The 22,283-nt window shown below is 35.7% G+C and overlaps 1 pseudogene; it reads left to right on the forward strand.

Annotated features, from left to right (window-relative positions):
* Positions 1 to 17,185: 17,185 nt before the first annotated feature.
* LOC115030192 lies at positions 17,186 to 17,331 on the forward strand (annotated as a pseudogene).
* Positions 17,332 to 22,283: the final 4,952 nt, after the last annotated feature.

Raw genomic sequence — 22,283 nt, forward strand, 5'->3', positions numbered from 1 at the left:
AGAGAGAGAGAGAAGAGAGGAGAGGAGAAGAGGCGAGGGGAGGGGAGGGGAGAAGGAGAAGGAGAAGGAGAAGGAGAAGGAGAAGGAGAAGGAGAAGCAGAAAGAGGCTGGCCAGGAAAATGTGAAAGGAATTTGGAAGGGGTGGAGAGAGAGGGCAAAAGGGGTCAGGGAGAGAAGTGCAAGAGAGTAAGAGAGTAAGAACAAGAGGAAGAGAAGGGGTAAACACCCCCTTTTATAGTAAACCAGGCATACCTGGCTGTTTCCAGGTAACTTTGGGGTGACAACTAGAAGGAATGGTAATACCAACCACTAGCCAGAGAACATGAGGCTCATGACAACAAAATGTATCTTAATGGTGAGGGTCAATAGTACCCAGAAAACGACAACCCCAGACAATGGGAAGTAGTATAAACAACATGATACCCTCATTTCTTCCTCACCATCACCCTTTTCTATTATCTCCTCTTTTATAATAAGCAACAGAGAGGAATGGTAGAAATCAGGCATCTTTACTCCCTCCCCCAGAGACCCAGTGATATCTGGCTACATCATCACTAGCTGCCAAGATATAACACATTCCTACTGTTGTCATGAGTTGCATATCCTCCCCCTGCACTTGAGCTGCATCCACTTATAAAAGGCCAGTCCCTCCTCTCTTCATTCTCTTTGTCCTTTCACTCTCACCCAGAGGCATTCTCTATATCTGCCCTCTCCAGTAAATCTCCTACATGAGTTCTGTGGCATGGTGTGTCTTCATGGCATCTGAGGTTTAGAGCATAATAATTACCACACTGATGTTATAATATAAAACAAAAATAGACCCCCCCCCCAAAAAAAAAACAGGCAAATGTACAACTAACAACAACAAAAACAACAAATCAAATCTAAACAAAACCAGAAGAAACAGAACAGCAGGTTAGTGGAAATGAGCTGACATAAGAGGTGCTTTATCAACAAATACAGCTATGATGGAGGAAAGCAGACCTGCAGGACTCCAAACAAAGCAGGTTTCTGAATCCCATAGGTTTTTAAGATGATGTTAAGAAACTACATATCACATGACTTAGCCTGGACTACTTTATATCCAGGGGGCTTGGAGGCAGGAATATATCAGTTCTTTGTCCTAAGAAACACACTGCAGAGAAACATTGCCTAGATTCTGAGAGACAGTGTAGTGTTCAAGGCATTTGGATCTGTGACTTAACTGTGGGAACATGGTGTTTGACACAAACATTTTTAGGGAGGTGGGTGTGATCCCTCACATTTGGCTCCAAAGTAACAATCTCTTATTGCCTTTCTGGTCAGTGTCATTCCTTGACTCAGAACTAGATGTAGCTAAAATTAACACGACTGAATAAGGAGGGGATGTCAGAATAAGCTATTTTGAAGTAAAGAAAGGAAGAGTAGATAAAGCAGACATGGAGAAACAGAATAAGGGTTTGAGAGACAATATATAAAATGAGAAAGTCTTAAACAGTTTTTCTTTGAATTTCTGGCAGTCTTTACTATCCTCTGTGTAATTCTGTCTTCGTCAACATTTTTGGTTTTTGTATTTTCCAAAAACATGAACTTTACCTTTATTCTTGAAGGAATTGAGCTTTGTGTCTTACTATTCAAAATGCATTATGTAGTTTTCTGATGACCTTTATCACAGAACACAGTAGCACTGAATGACAAACCCAAACATCTTCTCTATTACAGGCAGATTCTTACTCACCTTGGAGTAGTCTAATTTCCCTTTAGTATTCATGATCAATTATCCATGAATCACTGTAACTCCCTTCTTTGCATATTAATCCAGAGAATGAGTAGCCCACAGGGGTCAGTGGCAGTATTTATTTCCAGTTCAATTGACTCATTGTTATGCTTCTAATGGTGCTAAAACCTGCCTGGCAGTAAAGCATTAAACTGGGGAACACAGGAGACAAACATTTTACATGTGTCACTAATCCCTAATGAATGCTAATGGTGCTACTTCCACTTTCTCCATTTATTCCTTAAAGCAATGAGTACCAGCTATAACATTGATTCAGAGCATTATACAGTCTTCTAGAAACCTTGCTTGGATCATGCAAGGAATTGCCACTTCACACTACAAAAGAATATTATTGTGGGGCAGGTATGTTGGTGTGTATCCACACTACCAGCACTTAGGAGCCTGAGGCAAGAGGTTCATAACTTCAAGGCCAGCTTGGGCTACATATTTAAAACTTATCTTAAAATAACATCAACATAAAGTAGCATCACATTGAATAATTCTATTAAGCCATTAGCATGAGACATTAGAAACCTAGGTAAGAATGGTAAGGGACAAAATGAAATATTATGGCAGTTTTCAGTATATAGTACCATAGACTGAATTTAGTTCACAAAAGAATTGTGAGAAACAGGCAGTTTGGGCCTCCATCTTCCCTATGACTGAACAGCTATTTAAGCAGATATTTTTTATCAGCTGATCTTAGAATAAAAACTTGTAAGTACCTGACTTTGTGGCATGTCTGAGGAAATCATGTCTGGTAAAAAAGAGAAGTGCTTTCATACTTGCTGATCTATAAGTCTGAAAATATGCAAAAACACAAACAAAATGAAATAAACAAAACCAAAAGATAATTGCACTGATAAAGGAATTAAGAATTCCCAGGAAGGAGATTTGACTAGAGGCAAGTGGATTGTGCTACCTATTACCCAAGAAATGGAGAAAACCGTTAGAGACCTGAGATCAAGGCTATAAAAGTTGTTATTAGTTGTTGGCAAACTAGATCTGCATTTGTTCAGTTTGGAGCCTGGTTCTGCATGAGTGAAAAAGAATTACCCTGTTTTGAGTCTTTTGAATTTGTTACTGTAAGGATCTTGTTACTCATGGTCTTTTAGGGAAGGCCATTGAAACCCATGACCATAGATCCACTAATGCACTTGTGATGCAATGCACTTGTACTTGATATGAGCAATAATGTAATGGTATCCCTCCAGGAATACAACATTACTTTTGTTTTACCTTATCTTCCTAAGTGAAAGTTATCCAATTTCCTTTCCTTTACAATTTCTCATGATAGGAATTTTATAGGTCTGAAAATCAATAAAGATATTCTGCCAGTTAGAAAATATATTTATTCCAATTTGACATTCCGGTGAATTAAAGTGCCATTTTTGTCTGGGACTATTAATGACCATTCCAAAACACCATGTTTAAAAAATATTCATGCCATGATCATAACAATCAGATGATCTTTACTTGTTACTTCACATCAACAGTTTACTGAAAAATGAGGCAGACTAGACGAGCACTGACAGCAGCGATATTCTGACCATCTAGAGAAACTCATGCTACATTGTTTACAGACGCTTCATGTATCAAAACTTCTTTGCTTGTGCATGTTCCAAACATCAAAGTCTTTCTGGTTGATGACCTTTAGGTAACTATGTTAGTTTATAACAGAACTTGATAGCAGGAATAAATTATTCCTCTTGTGCATCAGAGAAAGACAAATCACCCTTTACCTCTTACTTCATTATTGTTCTCTTTGTTCTGTAACTACTGAAAGGCACATAATCCTTACTATTTGGGTAGTACCCTTTTGAACCCTCTCTTGCTTTGGAACTTTTCTTTCTGATAAACATGCTGATTGATCCCTCTATCTCTTGAGCCCATAGGCTTCATTCACCTTTACCAAAGACCAGTAGTACTCAAGGGAGAGGGATCAGAATTATTAGAAAACAGGAGAATGGGTGATGCCTAATAGATGACTTTCAAACATTTTGGGAAGGTTAATGAATAAAGATGAGGTTGATTGGCTGCTCCAAATATGATAGGACAGCCTTCTGAAACAAAAGGTTAAAGTCATAGTTTATAGGTCCCAACTGAAAAACTACTTCTAGGTGTTCTCTGAAGGAGAACCTTATCTCCTGTAGGGACAAGACCAAGTGTTAATCTCAAAGATGGAAAGAGAACGATCACAAACTTAAATCATCATAACCAAACTAATTAATACAAGAAATTAATTGAAGTGACCTTATTAAATTTCTGTATATGAAATGCATCTCACCTAACACCTAACTGAGGGTTCAGGAGGTCAGCATTTAATGTGAAGAAGGCAAGGATTTTATAGTTTAGGAGCAGCGTATACCAAATGGGGGATTTGGTGGACAAAATCGGTGGGGTTACAGGAGCACAACATAAGCACAAGTTAGTTATAATAACCTTCTGAAACAAAATCATGGTTATAAGACTATCATAACAAGGTAGCCATAAATAACAGGTAATCCTAAAAAGGTGGTCGTAGGTGATCATATAACTTCTTGAAACAAAAGGAGGGCTATAAGACGGTTATAAACAATTTGTAAAACCAATGATATGGTTGCTTTTTTCTGAACTAGGCAGTATGGAACCATTTGTAGTTAACATTACAGGTAGATAATGGCCTAATCTTTGAGAAACACAATTAAATTATAAACAGAAATGAGCCTAGTTTTTCTTGACTCTAAGATGGAGGCAGACTGGTTCATCACAAGCCCACTGACAATCAAAGGCAAAAATCAAGTTGAATTTCCATTCTGTTAAGGTGTCAAATGTTAACCTAAGGATGTTGGTTGGAAATGAAATGGATTATGCGAAATGGGATAGGTATGTATAAGAAGAGCTCATGCGGTAGGGAACATATACTTCTGAATTCTATGGTCAATAGGAGTGAATATAATATGTGATAGACATGGAAAGTAGAACACACAGTGAAATCAATCTCTATGCTACCAGAAGTAGCTTGGCTACGCCAGTAAAAGTGGGTATCCCTGATAACAGAGACATCATAACTCCTACTGATAACAGTTTCTGGGTGTCTAAAGGAATTAACTCTGTAATATACTTTTAGTTAAATAAAGAAAGGTTTTATTCTTATTGGTTAGAGGGTGTGATTGTTTGAATATGCTTGGCAGGGACTGGCACTATTAAGAGGTAAGGCCTTGTTTGAGTAAGTATGGCCTTGTTGGAGGAAGTGTGTTATTGTGGCTGTTGGTTTTAAGACCCTCATCCTAGCTCCATGGAAGCCTGTCTCCTCCTGCTTGCCTTCAGAACAAGGTGTAAAACTCTCAGTTTCTCCTACACCAAGCCTTCCTGGATTCTGCCATGTTCCTGCTTTGATGGTAGTGGACTGAAACTCTAAATCTGTAAGCCAGACCCAATTAAATGTTGTCCTTATAAGAGTTGCCTTAGTTATGGTGTCTCTTCACAACAGTAAAACTCTAACTACGACAGAAACGTTAGAGGTATATAATAGAGTATATTGTCCTCTTGCCCCCCCACCTCTGTGTGTGTGCATGCATGTATATGTGTTTATATATAATATATATATATATGTATATGTATATGTGTCTATCTCTCTCTCTCTCTCTCTCTCTCTCTCTCTCTGTGTGTGTGTGTGTGTGTGAGTGTGTGTACGTGTGCATGTGCATGTGTGTGTGAGTGTGATCTGTATGTTTGTATACATGTTGTGATCCACATATCTGTGCATGTGTGTATGAAATTCAAAAGTCTATAATGGGTGTTTTTCTCAATTGTCTACCTCATGTTTTGAGGTAGTATTTTTTACTAAATCTAGATATTAATGATTGACTATACTTGGTGTCCAAATAGCTTTTAGAAGCATCATGCCTCAATTTTCCAAAGCAGGAATTTCAGGTATATGATTCTGCAACCTGTTTTATTTTGTTTTTTGGGTTTTTTTTTAATATAAGTTTTGGGAATCAGAACTAGCATCCGCACAATTATGATGCAAGCACTTTACCTACCAACTGATTCTCCTTCTTCTCTGTCTTTACTTTATAGATGCCTAAATATATTGAAGACTAATACATCCTTAAACAGTTCACTGATATTTCAGACTTCCAATTTTCATAAGGTGTATTTTCTTGTATTTGGATACCTACCTTCCTCTACATCTTTCTCTTCCTCTTTAACTCTGAACTCCCTTTTTTCTTTCATCAAAAGTCTTGAAGGGTCTTTTTCTTTTGAGTCTATACAATAACAAAAAAAAAAAAAAAAAAAAAAAAAACAATGTAGCCCACATGTAGCCCATGAAAATAGACTCCTTTGCTTCAGAGATTTATGTGCTTGCTAAGATCCTAGAATCATAGCATAACTGGTATCAGTGAGTCTGTTTATATAACTTGCTCCCTATAGTCATTCTAAAATCACACACAACATTGTCATTGTGATTAATGGCAAATAGTTGCATATTTATCGCTTTATTGATGGGTTATCCTCTATGATTCATTAAGGAGTAAGTTTGGCTATACATCTAAAGTAGTTGGCAACTTTGCTCATCCAGTAGGCTTCATATAAAATTGTCAATTCTGTGGATAAATAAGATGTTACAAATAATGTCCTAATGGCCATGGTACTGTGTTGTTAGAGAAAGCAATAGAATTAATGAATATATAATACACTAATTTGATTCTATTTTGAATTTAAAGACAAACATTTTCAACTTCCTCTTGTATAGAATTTAATAAAGCTAAGCACAAGGACATAGACACAACACACACACACACAAACACACACACACACTATTCAAAGGACATGAAGTAGTTATACATTCATTTTAATAACTTAGCTAAGAAATAGCCCATAAAGTCTTTTTTGTCTCACCGAGCTTGGTAGAACTCTTTAAGATTTATGGGTTTCTACTTTATCGTCTTAAATGTACTAGCACTCAGATATATGTCATTAACCCTGTATAAGGATTCTGCTAAATACTCATTATATCCATTTTAATCATACATTTTTAGACATCAGAAATAAATAATAACTTATTGTGTGGGTAAAGTGAACATGCTATTGGGTGGAACTGACCTAGAGTTCTACTTCCCTTTCCTCAGCATATACAACACAAAGGGACCATAATGAAGTGTTATGATTGCAAATCAGTGTCAACTTTGACTCTGAGGTCAGTAGCCCCCAAACATATTATTAAGTGAGTACCTACTTGTTCACATACAAAATTTATTATTATTATTATTATTTTGTTTTCTCAGACCATTTAATATTTTCACACTTTTGATTAGTGTCCTTATTCTTGGCAATATTTTTTATTGCAAAAATGAGACCTGGTGGCACTAAAAAAACTACTCAAGGGATAGTGTAGAGTCAGAAAACAATCCTGAAGGATAAGACCTAACGTACCACCTTGGAAGTAAAGGTTGTCTCTGATCTTCTTTCTCTAAGTCTCTGCTTTTACATTTCCTTATGAAATAAAGAAACCCAAAATATAATAGAATTTTAGTTTTTCCCAAAAGGGCATACAAGCTAGAAATACTCCATTTTACAGCCAATCAAACAGTTTAAGATGTTTATCTAATGACCTTACATATTTGTTGCTGTTGTTTTTCTGTCCTGGAATAGGGCAGAAGTACATTGTCTGATCTACCTGATCTGAGATTAGATTATCTGTTCCCTTTATGAGAAAAAGATCATTGCTTTCAAAGAAGAAAAGCATCTTTCACAACATGAAAAAGAGTAGTATCAACACACAGGGTCTCTGGGTTTCTTTATTCATTCTGTAAGCACTGACTCATATAATTTTTCCCAATGATATTGGTATTTGTAAATAAATGCATCATGTTTCCTAAATATAGATATACATGATTTATTTAGTGTTGTAAAACTAAAAATACAATCTATGTCAGTGACCTTGATTCTTGAAGTTTAGAATCAGACATAGATTTATATCATTATCACTATCTTTAGTCTTTTATATGTTGAATGGTATATAATTGCTTTCTGAGTTCTATAGTTTTCAGATGTCATATATTATAGGACTTCTTTTGTTGTTGTTTTGTTTTGGATTGTGCTGTTGTTTGAGACAGAGTTTTGTTTTGTAGCTTTGACTTTCTTAGAACTCATTCTGTAGACCAGGCTGGCATCAAACTCACAAAAACCTGACTGTTCTGCCACTGCTTAGCTTCATATGACTTCTTGATCTAAAGAATCAAATAGTAATAACATGAGACAATACTTGTAATAAACTCCCCTCCTTCCCACCCAACACTCTCTCTCTTCCAGAATAATAAAGAGTGTTAGGGGGTGTTTACTCCCATACTCTCAAAAATCCACTCCATATTAAAAAAAAAAAAGACACAACTATTCTGCAGATATATAGTTAAACAATCCTTGTTTTAGCTGCTTGTCCATCTGGAAATAAAAAAAAAAATGCTATCCAATAATCCAAATATGTAATTTCCTCTGGTACAGGCCCCATGTTTACTACTTTGACCTGGCTTCTCATTGTAAAATGGGGTCCCCTCTTCAGAGGATTTAACTGTTTTATATGATTACTTAGATTCCAGGATTGGCCCACTGCTGCAGATGTCAGGGATTTTGATTGCATCACTAATAGTCATTTTAATGTTGCCATTGTGCTTAGAATCAAAATTTTATAAGGAATTAACTATGATTTGCTAATATGGTACTATCCATAGTGAACAGATTGAAGATTTTTACAAGTATAGATAATTTATTTATTCAAAATATTCCAGAAAAGTTATGTTAGTTCAAAGCATCCACGTGATCGTAAAATACAAATTGGACTAAGTTTAATTTCCAATTAAATTAAGACTATCTTCAAATACTTTAATGCTTGCTAGAAGAAGATAATAATGATATAGAATTCCACAGTCTCTTCAAAACATATCACACTGTTCAAATAAAAGTGTATAAATATAACACAGAAAAAAATACAGTTGACAAAGTAATAAAAATACATCCAGTAGTTTTCTGTTGGGGGCACAAAGGTCCTTGTGCCTACAAATCACTAGGGAAACCAGAAATGATAAACACAAAGGAGCCATTTCTCAATAGAGGAGATAAAATATCTGTTTTTTCTGCCCAGAAGCCTAAAAGTTGATTTTGTTAACAACCTGGTGACCTGTTTGCTATCTATGGAGGCAGACCTCACCCAAAGTCCCAGAATGAATATCCAAGATGCTTCTTTCACTTGATCATTACTGAACCTTAGAGGAGATACCACATGTATTTTATACCCTGCTATCTCTATGTTCTCAGTGACCATAGTAGATTCTAGGCCTTTTAATTCTAGGACCCACATTCACGGTCACAGAAAGACCTTTGTAAAGGTGTTTCTATGTTGTCATACCTTAAGGTTTCTTTTGTACCTAGTATTGTAATGTTTGTTGCCTAGAAACCTTTTCCAAAAATGTACTGTATTTTAAATATATTAACAATGATCTATCTGGAATTCAACTCCACAAAGTCTGATCTAGTTTTATGATGTCAATCTGAGCCTGGTTTCATCAGTCTCTTCATAGAGTACTGCCTTCATTGAAAACTGCAAGGTCCTTCTTTAGTTATCTATATTTTGAAGGTATTAGATACTCTAAATAAACTTTAGATAATATTTGGTCACATTTTGTTGCTTCAATTAGTTCTGTAGCAGTTTACTATATTTACAGAGTAAGTACATTCTGTTTATTCTCACTCTTCACCATCTCTTATTTCCCTCCCACCCATTACTGTAAGTCCTCCATACAAGTCCCTATCCAACATTCATTTCATATTGTTTTATTTTGTGGTCAACTAATTTTAAGTAGTACCATATGTGAAAATACTGGTTTGTAACTACTGTTCTCAATATCTTAATTACTTTTCTGGCTTTAAAAAAATGATGTTAGTTTTTGTTTCATGTTTTATTTTTCATATACATTGAGAGAAAATGATTTTTCTCTCAATAATATATTCTGATTACAGTTTCTCCTCCCACTCCTCCCCTTTCCTCCTCAAATCCCCTCTCATCTGGATCAATCCACTTTCTGTCTCTTATTGGAAAACAAACACACTTCTAAGAGATAAAATAAAATAAAATAAAACAAAATTAAATAAAATAAATAAATATGCTTGTCCAATTTGAAGTGACACTATTAGGAGATGTGACCTTATTTGAGAGGAAGCTTTTTCATTAGAGGAAGTATATCACTGTGGAGGTGGATATTTGGGGTCTCATATATATGCTCAAGTTTGTCTAGTTTGATCCAGACTCTCCTCTTAGCTGCCTATAGAAGACAGTCTTTGGATTGGGATGTAGGACTCTCAGTTCCTTCTCCAGCAAAATATCTGCCTATAGGCTGACACACTTCCAGCCGTGATGATAATGGACTGAACCTCTGAAACTGGAAACCAATCTCAATTAAATATTTTCTTTTATAAGAATTGCCTTAGATTTGGTGTCTCTTCACAGCAATAAGACCCTAACAAAGACCTAGAAGATATAAAAAATAACAAAGCACAACAAAAATCAAAATGAAACAACAATACGATAGGAGAAAAAGAACCCTAGGGTGAAAAGAAGTCCCAGAAATTAATTTGTTGGCATACTCAAGAATTCCACAAGAAAACAAAATTGGAAACCAAGAAACTGTAGAGTTAAAGGAGAGAATAAAACAAAACAAAACAAAATAAATTATTAAAAACAAAAGAAAATAATACAAAACAAGGAAAAGCCCTGACATGAAATTATGAGGAAAAAAAAAAAAGAAAAGAGAGAAAAAAGAAAAAGAAAGAAAAGAAAAGAAAAGAAAAGAAAAGAAAAGAAAAGAAAAGAAAAGAAAAGAAAAGAAAAGAAAAGAAAAGAAAAGAAAAAACGGTAAAAATGCCCTTGAGTATTTTTTTGTTGTTGATGCCCTTCTAGTACTGGCCATGCAGCCTATACTTGAAAGTGATTTGTTTCTCCACTGAAACCCCCTTGAAGGAAAGTATATTTTCACTTGTAGGTGGGTACTAATAAGAAATAACTCCTGGAATAGGGATAGAGGCATGTATCCATTTCTCCTTTCATCTCTAGGACCCAATCTGATAAAGACACATGTAAGAGCCAGTGGATCTTACCATAGAAACAAGGCTTTCTAAGCACAATGGGACCATTTCACAAATGAATTCCCAGAGACTATGCAATAATACACAGGGACTACAGGTATTTTTTTGTGCCTATTCTTTCACAGGGTTCCTTGAAACATTAAAAGAGAAATTGGATTAAAATATCTTATAGAGGGCTGAGTGTTCCAAGGTCTCTCACTCTCTGGAAACTTTCTGTCTGTAGATATCTGTATTTGTTCCCCTGTGCTACAGAAGGAAGCTTCTCTGTTGATGGCTGATCAAGGCATGGATCTATAAATATAGCAAAATGTTATTAAGAAGGACCCAGATATAGCTGTCTCTTGTGAAACGATGCCGGGGCCTAGCAAACACAGAAGTGGATGATCACAGTCAGCTATTGGATGGATCACACGGCCCCCAATGGAGGAGCTAGAGAAATTACGCAAGGAGCTAAAGGGAACTGCAACCCTATAGGTGGAACAACAATATGAACTAACCAGTACCCCGGAGCTCTTGTCTCTAGCTGCATATGTATCAAAAGATGGCCTAGTCGGCCATCACTGCAAAGAGAGGCCTATTGGACTTGCAAACTTTATATGCCCCAGTACAGGGGACCCCAGGGCCAAAAAGGGGGAGTGGGTGGGTAGGGGATTGGGGGGTGGGGTGGGTATGGGGGACTTTTGGGATAGCATTGAAAATGTAAACGAGGAAAATACCTAATTAAAAAAAAAGAAGAAGAAGAATTTTGTTGCTATATTCTTTTAGTAGAACAGAGTATTTGGTATACTCTAAGATTCCAGGTTATCTAATACTTAGGTTACCGATTAGCCAAGCAGTGTCATGTATGGATTCCATCTTGTCTAATGGGCTTTGAGACAAAGCTAATATTTGTTAGTTACTCCTACAAGATGTGTCTCACTATTGCAGTAGCATATTCTGCAGGCAGGGCCCCATATTCAATCAGAGGATTTGTCACTGTGTTGATGTTTGTTGTTGTTTGGTTGATTGTTGGTTATCCTTTCTGTTTGATAGAGTGCAGGGTATCTTCCAGTATCAAAGATGCTGGCACACAAAGGTGATGCAATCTATAGTCATTAGCTTAACTTCTCCATGTTCTATGATCTCTGTAGGTATTATCTGCACCAATGAGACCTTCCTGTCATTTGTGGAGAGCAAACACAATCCCAGTACTAGAAGCTTCATTTGGTGATGAGATGTCCAGATGGGACTCTGTCTCCACATTATTTGGCCATTATATTTAGATTTCAGTCATATGTGTATATATTTTAGGAAGCTTCTACTGTACTACTACCCCATACTACTTCTCAATGGTCTGTAGAATCCATAAAACATCTATCTAGTCTCTTCTAGCTTTTAGATTCTCCATTGAGAAATCAGGTATTATTGAGCTGAAGGCAAGCCCAACACAAGCCATAGTGGCAAGGGAATAAGCTTATTCAAATTTCCCGAGTTCTGCTTCCCCAAGTGGACATGCCCAATCATGGAGCTGACATGGACCCACAACCCAACAAGGAGTTATGGTCCTGTTGGAGTAGGTTTAGCCTTGCTAGAGGAAGTGTGTCACTGGGGCTGGACTTTGGAGTTTTAGAAGCCCAAGACACACCCAGTGGCTTGCTCTTTGCCTACTGTCTGTAAATAGAGATGTTGAACTCTTAGTTACCCCTTCAGTTCTATGTTTGCCTATGTTAAGCTGTACTTCTCACCTGTTCTATGATGTTAATGAACTAAACCTCTAAAATTCAAGCCAGCATCATTTAAACAGTTTTTTTTTCCTAAGAATTGTGGCCAGTGAGCATGTAAGACATTTATACAGGGTGCTTTGAACTGTGGCAGCCTGGATCAAGAGTTTTCAGAGGAGAAGAACATTATCACGAAGCCTAGAGACAGTTCTTGTAAAATTTTGGTGAAAACATGGCTGCTTTTTGCCCTTGTCTGAAAAGTCTGTCTGAGGTTTAATTGAAAATATTTACATTGTGATGACAGAGGCAATTTAAAAATAGCCTAGTGTAAACTCTGTCTTGGTGTTTATTAGTGGCTGCACTTTTTCAGATCTATAATGAAAAGGAGGAAGCTGAGTAAAGAAAATACAAAATGCGCTTTTTGAGGAGAAAGGGAGCACCAAGAAATTTAATGGAGTCGAGTCCAGTGCTCGAGGAGATAAATTTAAAGAAAAGCATGATGTTAAATGAAATCTATAGGTAGTAGTAACCTCAGGATAAGAACATATAAAGCTAAGCTTCCAACTTGTAAAAAGGAATTAAAGAAAACCTTAGGGCCTGCTTGGTATGATGATGCATGCCTTTTAGGCAGGCAGATCTATTAGTTTTAGGCAAGCCTTGTTGAAAATGTGATTTTTAGAACAACTGACTTCAACAGTGAAAGAAACCACTGAAAACAGACAGCTGATGCAGATGTAGGAGTGGGACAGACATGTTCCAGCTTTGCTAAAGAGAAGAATTTGGCAGCTTCAGCCACATGGTTCTGGCCTTAGAGTCAAGGATGGGGATAGGGATTATGGAATCTCCCTCCATGACTCAGGAAAGATACCGAGGCCAGGCATACGTCAGGGGTGTCCCTGCATGAAGGCTCAGTGAGACCATTGTGTGAAGCTATTAAGGTGAAACCTGGATTGCCATGAAGATCCCAAAACGCTGTAAAGTCATGATATACCTGAGAAAGAAAACTTCTAACAGGGAGTGGAACAATCCAAGAGAAAAATTGTTGTAGTCAACAAGGCTGAAAGGAGTTGAAGACATCTCTCTCTCTCTCTATCTCTATTTCTATCTCTCTCATATATCTCTCTCATCTATCTATCTATCTATCTATCTATCTATCTATCTATCTATCTATCTATCTATCTATCTATTGCTTTGACATTGACATGGAGATGCAGAGTGTAGAGTTTGCCCTGCTGGTTTTTGGTATTATTTTGGTCCAGTATTTCCTCATTTTGTACCCTTTCCTTCCTTGGTAATCTATATTCTGTGCCATTGTTTGCTTGACATATGTGTCCTTTGGTTTTGGTTTTCTAGGGGAATTCAGCTATGAGATTGCCATGAGTCTCCAAAAAAACCCATCAAACTTTGGTTTTTTAAACAAGATTAAAACTGATAGACTATGAGAACTTTTGAAGTTGGACTGAATGCATTTTTGTCATTATAAAATGGGTACAATCCTATTGGGGCCAGAAAATACAATGTGGTGGTTTGACTATGAGTGGTCCCCATAGATTTATATTTTTATGGTTAGGTGTGACATTAGAAGGTGTGACCATGTTGGTATAGGCATGCTTGTTGGAGGAATTATGTCACTGTGGGTGGCTTTGTAGTATCAGGAGTCCAAGTGGTTTGTTTTCTTTCTGCTGCTTGCAGATGCAGGTATAGAACTCTTAGCTATTCCTCCAGCACCATATCTCTCTGTGTACCACCATGCTTTTTGTCATGATGATAATGGACTAAGCCTCAGAACTATAAATGAGCCTGAAAAAAATACTTTCTTTTATAAGTTTTTCCATGGCCATGGTGTCTACTAACAGCAATAGTATATTAACTAAGGTGTTTGCTGAATCAAATTTCTTTTCCAATACAGTGCATTCTATGCTTTCCAGGTTTCTTAGGTCTTAATGGGCATCTTCTTCTTTATGTTAAGAAATATTTGTTCCCTGGTTTCATGAAAATATTTTCTTTCAGGCTGGGGGTTCTCAGGGAATGCTGTTAGAGTTCTCAGCTAGGGTAAAGCAATGAGTAAGGGGGCAGAATTTTAGAAGAAAGATCCTACATGGTTCACTGGAAATCTTGGCAGAAAGAACAGGGAGTCGACAGTTGGAAATCTTCTAAAAAATAATGTGTCAGGGGAAGGATTTACAATTTTATGACAGTGAACAATCACTATAACCATTTTATTGTGCAAAAAAAAAAAAAAAAGAATTTACCTGTTATTTCAGAGAGTTAGAAGCAATGATGATAGAGCAAAAGGATGCTTTCAGAACCAGTAAAGCACTCACATGTTGATAGTCAAATAAGGGGGCAAAGGAAGGGAGACACTGAGAATGAGATCAATCTTTTTTTTTTTTTTTTAGAATTAATTTTTTATTAGGTATTTTCCTCATTTACATTTCCAATGCTATCCCAAAAGTCCCCAATACACCCCCCCACTCCCCTATCCACCCACTCCCACTTTTTGGCCCTGGCGTTCTCCTGTACTGGGGCATATAAAGTTTGCAAGTCCAATGGGCCTCTCTTTCCACTGATGGCCGACTAGGCCATCTTTTGATACATGGGCACACTCAAATATAGGACTGACCTCATTGAACTGGCCTGTGAGAATGTGTTTGTATAAATTTTTGATTGTTAATTGACATAGAAAATATAGAATATGGTAGGCAACATAGTTCCATGAGAAGGTGGACTTGAACTATATACAAAGCTATCAAAACATAAGCCTACAGCAAGCCAGGAAACAGTATTCTTCCATGTTTTCTAATTCTAGTTCTTACTTGAGTCCACCTTAGACATCCCTCAATATTGAACTATAACTTGCAAAAACAAAAGCAAACCAAAGAAAACCACAAAACAACAAAAAACCCATCTGTCCATGAAATTGCTTTTTGTCAGAATGTTTTACTACAGGAACACAGATTAAATTAGAACTGCAATTTGAATAATATAACTCTTCTGATTTATGTTCTTGGGAGCTTTTCTATTTCTAAAATCTTCTCATATAAAACAGTGAAGAAAGATTTCACTCTGTTATTTATCCTTATAAAGGCCCTTCATACACTGCACTAAGTTTATTTTAAGATTTGCATTTTTGTTTTCTGTCTAGTCATATGAAATGGTTATTTCCTTGTTTTGATGTAGTGATGAAGCATGAGAATGTAATTTGTGTTAAATCATTGTGCAACATGGGGATTATAAAAGCTGTATTTTACAAAGATTTTGTAAAATGCTAAAATTCAATTATTGATAAAAATCAGTCTATGATTCCTAATTAACCTTGATTTTCCATTCCTGCTACCCCATACAGTATCGTCTACAGTTTTGTCTATGTGATTTTTTTTAAAAAGCTTGTCTCTCATAAACATTGTAGTATATCTAGTTACCCAAGAGGTAACTCTGAACAAGTAAAAGTTGGATGGAAAAGGGGTAACACTGTCTCACTGGAGAAAAGTATACGTGCCTGGTGAAGGTGATATGAAGTTATATATAGAAGGTTAGAATATGACATCTTCATAAAAACTTGCCATGAGATGAACAAGAAGTACCCAAAGGCTTCCCATTACATCTCATATTCTTTATATAGCCCTCAGAGAAGTAGTTTACATTCACTACAGATAAGGGAAAGCTTGAAAACATGCCAAAATATCCAAGATTTCCTGTCAAAGAAAACAAATATATCTGCTAAATTGGAAATAAAGAGGAATTCTAAAATTCAGAGGCATCTTAGGACCCTAGGGGTTTTTTTTCAGCTTCTCCTTGCTTTGCTTACATTATCACCCCCAAATCAAAGCAGAACACTCTGTCCTATCCATTGTTCATATTGCAAAGGACCTGGGGATAGTGTGAATAATAAGGCTCAATGAGAAGAACAGCCATATAGAAAGAAGGTTTTTAAATACTAAAAGGATGTTCTCCCTGTTCTGAGTTAAAGGTGACCCTGATGTGGCAAAAGGATTATCAAAGCTGAAAAAAGCAAGGTAATGAACTCATAGAAGAGGGCTGTATGAAGCTTTGAGGATAAAGACAGGGAAGACGATAAAAAGCACCTGATGATGACTAAGTAGATTTATTTGAGCACTTTTTTCTTAACTATAAAGCACTTAGACCCCAGATACTACTGACCTTTTCAGGAAAAATGAAAGAAATGTAAAGCTATGTAAAAATAGCTTTACAATTCTGTATTCTTCCTCTTCTTTCTCCATTTCCTCTCCCTCCTTTTTTTTTAAAATAAATAAATAAACTTGGGTGTAACTTTATTAAATTTAATATGTATGGTCTTTTCAGTAATAAATGACCATGATTGATAAATTGCATAGATTGCAGTGCAAAAATTAGTTATACATTCAGATGGTACCTTTGTCTTTTTTGGTTGCCTGTGTTAGAGCTTATATAAGAAATGATTCAGAGCCGGGCGGTGGCACACGCCTTTAATCCCAGTACTTGGGAGGCAGAGGCAGGCAGATTTCTGAGTTCGAGGCTAGCCTGGTCTACAGAGTGAGCTCCAGGACAGCCAGGGCTACACAGAGATACCCTGTCTCGGGGGAAAAAAAAAAAGAAATGTCACAGCCATATACTTACCTGGCAGGGGAGATACCATGAATACGAAGGTGGTTTTCCCAGGGCTAGGCTTATCCATTGCACTCTGGATGTGCAAAATGTGGGAAACTCGACTGCATCATTTGTGGTAGTGGGGGACTGCGTTCGTGCTCTCCCCTGGGGGTGGGGTAGGGAGGGGGAGAAATGATTCAGAAGGCTTTAGCTGAATATATAAATATTTCTGTATTAGGGACTTTAGCCTTCTTTTGTCTACATTTGGTCATAACACAGAATTTATATTCCCTGATAAGCAAGTAATAAGCTTTTGTCTCTCTAACCAGAATGTTTATGATAGAACAACTCAAAACAGAATCAAAGAATTTATCCTTAGCTGATATCTGAAAATTGGAAAACTTGCTACCAAATTGGTATAACCCAATTATATTTAAAAAGTGGGGATATAATCTGACTATTTACAATATCAGAGGAGCAAAATCAAGTATTTCAGAAGACAGCACATAAAGAATATTCTATTATCTTTATAATAAAACTGTATATATTTTAACTATCATTTCATGAAATGGTAGTTGCAACAGTAAGAAAGACCTGAAAATATACTCTTTAACAAATGAGCTGTGTCTTGCTTGGAATATTATATTGTCTTATCAATTTCTTATTTGTTGATGTTTGTCCCAATGAGTTCTATGATAAAACTGATTTTAAAAGTTTGTTTTATTGCCAGACTTTTCTTAAAATGGGAATCAAAGGAAATTTAAGATTATCTTTTACAATTTCATTAACAAAGTTTAAAAAGTGATTTATGAGTAGAGAGATGACTCAAAGCCTCTTTAAAACTCTATCCTTGCATAAGACCAAGTTTTAAATCCCAGTATATAATGTTGGCTCACAACTTCCAGAATGTTCTGTATCAGGGATTTTGGCACTCACTTCTGGCCTCTGTGGACATTGAACATATGTGGTACACAAACATACATTCAGACAAAACATCTGTACATATAAAATAAAAATTAATTTCATTTTATTGTTATTTGTGAATTATTTTTTAATCTTGGTTTATAACTTTTTCTTATCATCTTTTTGAGTTGTCTCAGTTTTTATTTTATTTTTTATTTATTTACTGATTGTTGATATAGATTAATCATACTGAGTTATATAAAGATATATAAAAAAATCTAATTTTTAGAGAATATCATGGACCCTGAGCATAGTTATCCACTCACATTTTCTCCTTCTAAGCAAATGGCATGATCACATTCTTTATCCATTTGTCCACAAGCAATACCCAATTTTATTCTGTTAATTGGTTATTGTGAATATGATTGCAATAAATATAGATATGCAAATATTTTTACTATATGCTAACTTAGAGCTCAGTGGATATATATCCATAAGTGGTATATTTGGAGAACAGGACGGTTCTATTTTTAATCCACTAGAAAACTTCCATATTCTCTCCTACCATGTCTCAGCTTGCTTAGATTTCCATTAGGTATGTATATCATTCTTTTTTTTACATCCTCAGCAAAAATATTACTAGGGTTTTTTATGGTTGTTAAAACCATCCATATTTTATATTAAAACACACATACACAGACACACACACACACACACATATATATATAATATATGCATATATTATATTATATATTATTATATTATAATATTATATATATATCAGAAGAAGGAGGGAGAGGAAGAGGAGAGAGAAAATGAAACAGAATTTATATATGTATATGTATATATATATTTGTAGGTTAACTTTGACAGTTTTTAACCTATCTTTAAAATGGGCTTATTTTCCTAAGTTGTGATTATACATTTTATATGTAAAATAGATTTATGGAAGGAATACACTTGAACTTTGTACTTTGGTATCAAGTATTCATTTTTTAAATCTGTTTGTCCTTACAAAACACAGCAATCATTCATTAAAATTATATATTTATATTATGGTAGTTTCTGTGATTATTTGGGCAAATGTATGAGCTTTTAGATAAAAGCTTTTTCAAATCTAGTAAGTTAAAATATAGTTCTTATAATTTGGTACACTTTTAAAATGCATTGTTTTTTAGGACATAATTTTGATATGTAACTCTAAGAGAAATCCTTAACTTTTCAATCTTAGTTGATGTTGATAAGTGAGATATGGCGAGGAGGTAGTGAGTAAGGAGTCAGAAAGAAAAAAAGTGTGTTTTTATGTCAATCTATTATTTTCAAATTTTGAAGACCTTGAATTGCCCTCAGGGCAATGGGAGAGAAGAAAAGACTGTTCTTTGCTAAAGTCTGTAATAACATTTGACCTTGACCTTTCCAACTCCTATACTATCATGTTCCTAATCATAGCGCTTGTGGTGTTCTTTAAGCCCACCAAGGACTTTAAAATTTGCTTAACATAAAAGCCATAAATAATGGGGTTATCTTTTCATATATCTGACTTTAAACATGTGGGTTATCAATTTAGAATTCTCAATGCTTTTATTACCAAATCTAAATTTTCCTACAGATAACCTTTACAATCACTTGATTTCATTATTATAGTAATACCTATTGTTAAGGGGAATTTTTTCTTCATTTGTATATTTGTATAGTTTGAGGGTAGGAGACGAAAGGCTACAAATAAAACTCATACTGAGATTATCATGTTCTGCTTCACTAACTTAATGGTCCAGGGCCTTTTTATCAAATTTATTCCAATAATTATATCCTTACATTCCAATAATATATATCCCTATAATTGAATATAGGTGTTCCAGTATCTCCACATTATTTACAAATATTTGTCTTTATCAATTATTATCATTTTAAACATTGCATCATTCTTATCATTGTATTCGACTATCTCAACATGAATTTAAAATTTAAAATTCTTAAACCTTAATGATATTGAGCATCCATTAGTCCACCTAATTGTTACCTGTATATTTACTGGAGTAAAATTTCTGTTCTAATATTTTCCTCACTTTTCTAGACATCAAAGTTTCACATTTTTCTGAATTTGAAATTCTTGCTTATTATTCATTGTCTTATTCATTATTCCATTGCTATGAAGAGATATCATAACCAAGGTAACTCTTGTAAAATAAGTTTGTGTGTGTGTGTGTTTTGTTTTTTATTTTGGTTAAGTTTTCAGAGGGTTAGTCCATTATTATCAAGGTGGGGAATATGTCTTTAGGCACACAGGCAGGCATGGCACTGGTGTAGTACCTTAGGCCTTTTCTTTGATCAGCAGATAGGTGGCAGAGGGGAGGGAGGGAGGAAAGGAGGGAGGGAGAGAGAGAGAGAGAGAGAGAGAGAGAGAGAGAGAGAGAGAGAGAGAGACAGAAATTACTGCAGTCTCAAAGCCAGCAATATACCTCCCCCAACAAGAACCCACCTAATCTAACAAGGACATAACTCTTATCCTTTTAGACAGTTCATCAGCTGGGGACTAAGCATGCAAATATATGAGCCTATGAGAACCATTTTTATTCAAAGTACCATACTTTTTTTTTTTATGTCACTTGTCCTCCTGGTATTGAAGTTTATTTTTTGAAATTGATTTTAGAATTTTTGTTTGTTTTTGCTAACAGATCCATTACAAGCCTTTGTCATGGGCTGCACATATAATGCAACAGTAATAGAGCATTTACCTAGTATGCAGAGAGCCATGGATTGGTTAGAGCATTATATATTTTTTTAAATCTGATTTAATCATTCACTACCCATATTCACTTTACAAAAGTGCTAATAGTCAGATATGCTTATATATTAGTGCAAAGCAACCATTTTATGTATTATAGAATCACATTAATTTGAAAGGACAAAGCTTGAACTGAGGATGCCACTAAAGAAACTAAATGATCAAAATCAACTTCTTGGGAAATTACTTTCCTAGGCTAAGCATACAATTGTTGATATAACTGAGATTTAAAGGGGATAATCTCTCCTCTGCAAACAGAATTTGACATTGTTGTTCAGGGTATAGTGGCTTTGCAGACAAGAAAGTTGCAAGATTGAGGATGCCATGGAGGTTTTTATTACACTTGCAAAGAATCATTGATACAGGAAATATATAGTAGAGACAATCCCTACAAAGAGGCTGTCATGACCTATTGTTCAAAACTGAAAACAGAAACCTAAGTTTTTTTCAATAAAAATTTCAAAACATTGTCAAGGCTCAAATCCTAAAATGTTCACTATGCAAACTAACAGGCTTATAGTAGAGTTGGCCTATTGTCTTAGTAACTTTTCAAATTCTGTGATAATATAGTGGAGCATGTGTAATTATTACATGTTGGAGCATCTTCTGGGTATGTGCCCAGGAGTGGTATATCTGAATCCTCAGGTTGTACTATGTCCAGTATTCTGAGGAACTGCCAAGCTGATTTCCAGAGTTGTTGTTCCAGCTTGCAATCCCACCAGCAATGGGGAAGTGTTTCTCTTTCTCCACATCCTTGCCAGCATCTGATATCACCTAAGCCTTTCTGACTGGTGTGAGCTGGAATCTCAAGGTCCATTTAATTGGCATTTCCCTGTTGACTAAGGATGTTGAAGATTTCTTTAGGTGACTCTCAGCCACTTGAGATTCCTCAGTTGAGAATTCTTTGTTTAGCTTTGTACCCTATTTTTAGTAGGGTTATTTGGTTCTCTGGAGTCTAACTTCTTGAGTTCTTTGTATATATTGGGTATTAGCCCTCTATCAGATTTAGGATTGGTAAAGATCTTTTCCTATTCTGTTGGTTGCCTTTTTGTCTTATTGACAGTGTCCTTTGCTAAACAGAAACTTTGTAATTTTATAAGGTGCCAGTTATCAATTCTTGATTTTACAGCTCAAGACATTGGTGTTCTATCCATATGTTTGAGACTCTTCCAGACTTTCTCCTCTATAAGTTTCTCTGTCTCTGGTTTTATGTGGAGGTCCTTGATCCACTTGGACTTTAGTTTTGTACAATGTATATATTTTTTTAATTTTTAATATTTTTATTACATATTTTCCTCAGTTACATTTCCAATGCTATCCCAAAAGTCCCCCATATCGCCCCCCACTTCCCTACCCACCCATTCCCATTCTTTTGGCCCTGGCATTCCCCTATACTGGGGCATATAAAGTTTGCAAGTCCAATGGGCCTCTC

The sequence above is a fragment of the Mus caroli genome, chromosome X (genome assembly GCF_900094665.2).
Source record: "Mus caroli chromosome X, CAROLI_EIJ_v1.1, whole genome shotgun sequence".
In the NCBI taxonomy this organism is placed as follows: domain Eukaryota; kingdom Metazoa; phylum Chordata; class Mammalia; order Rodentia; family Muridae; genus Mus; species Mus caroli.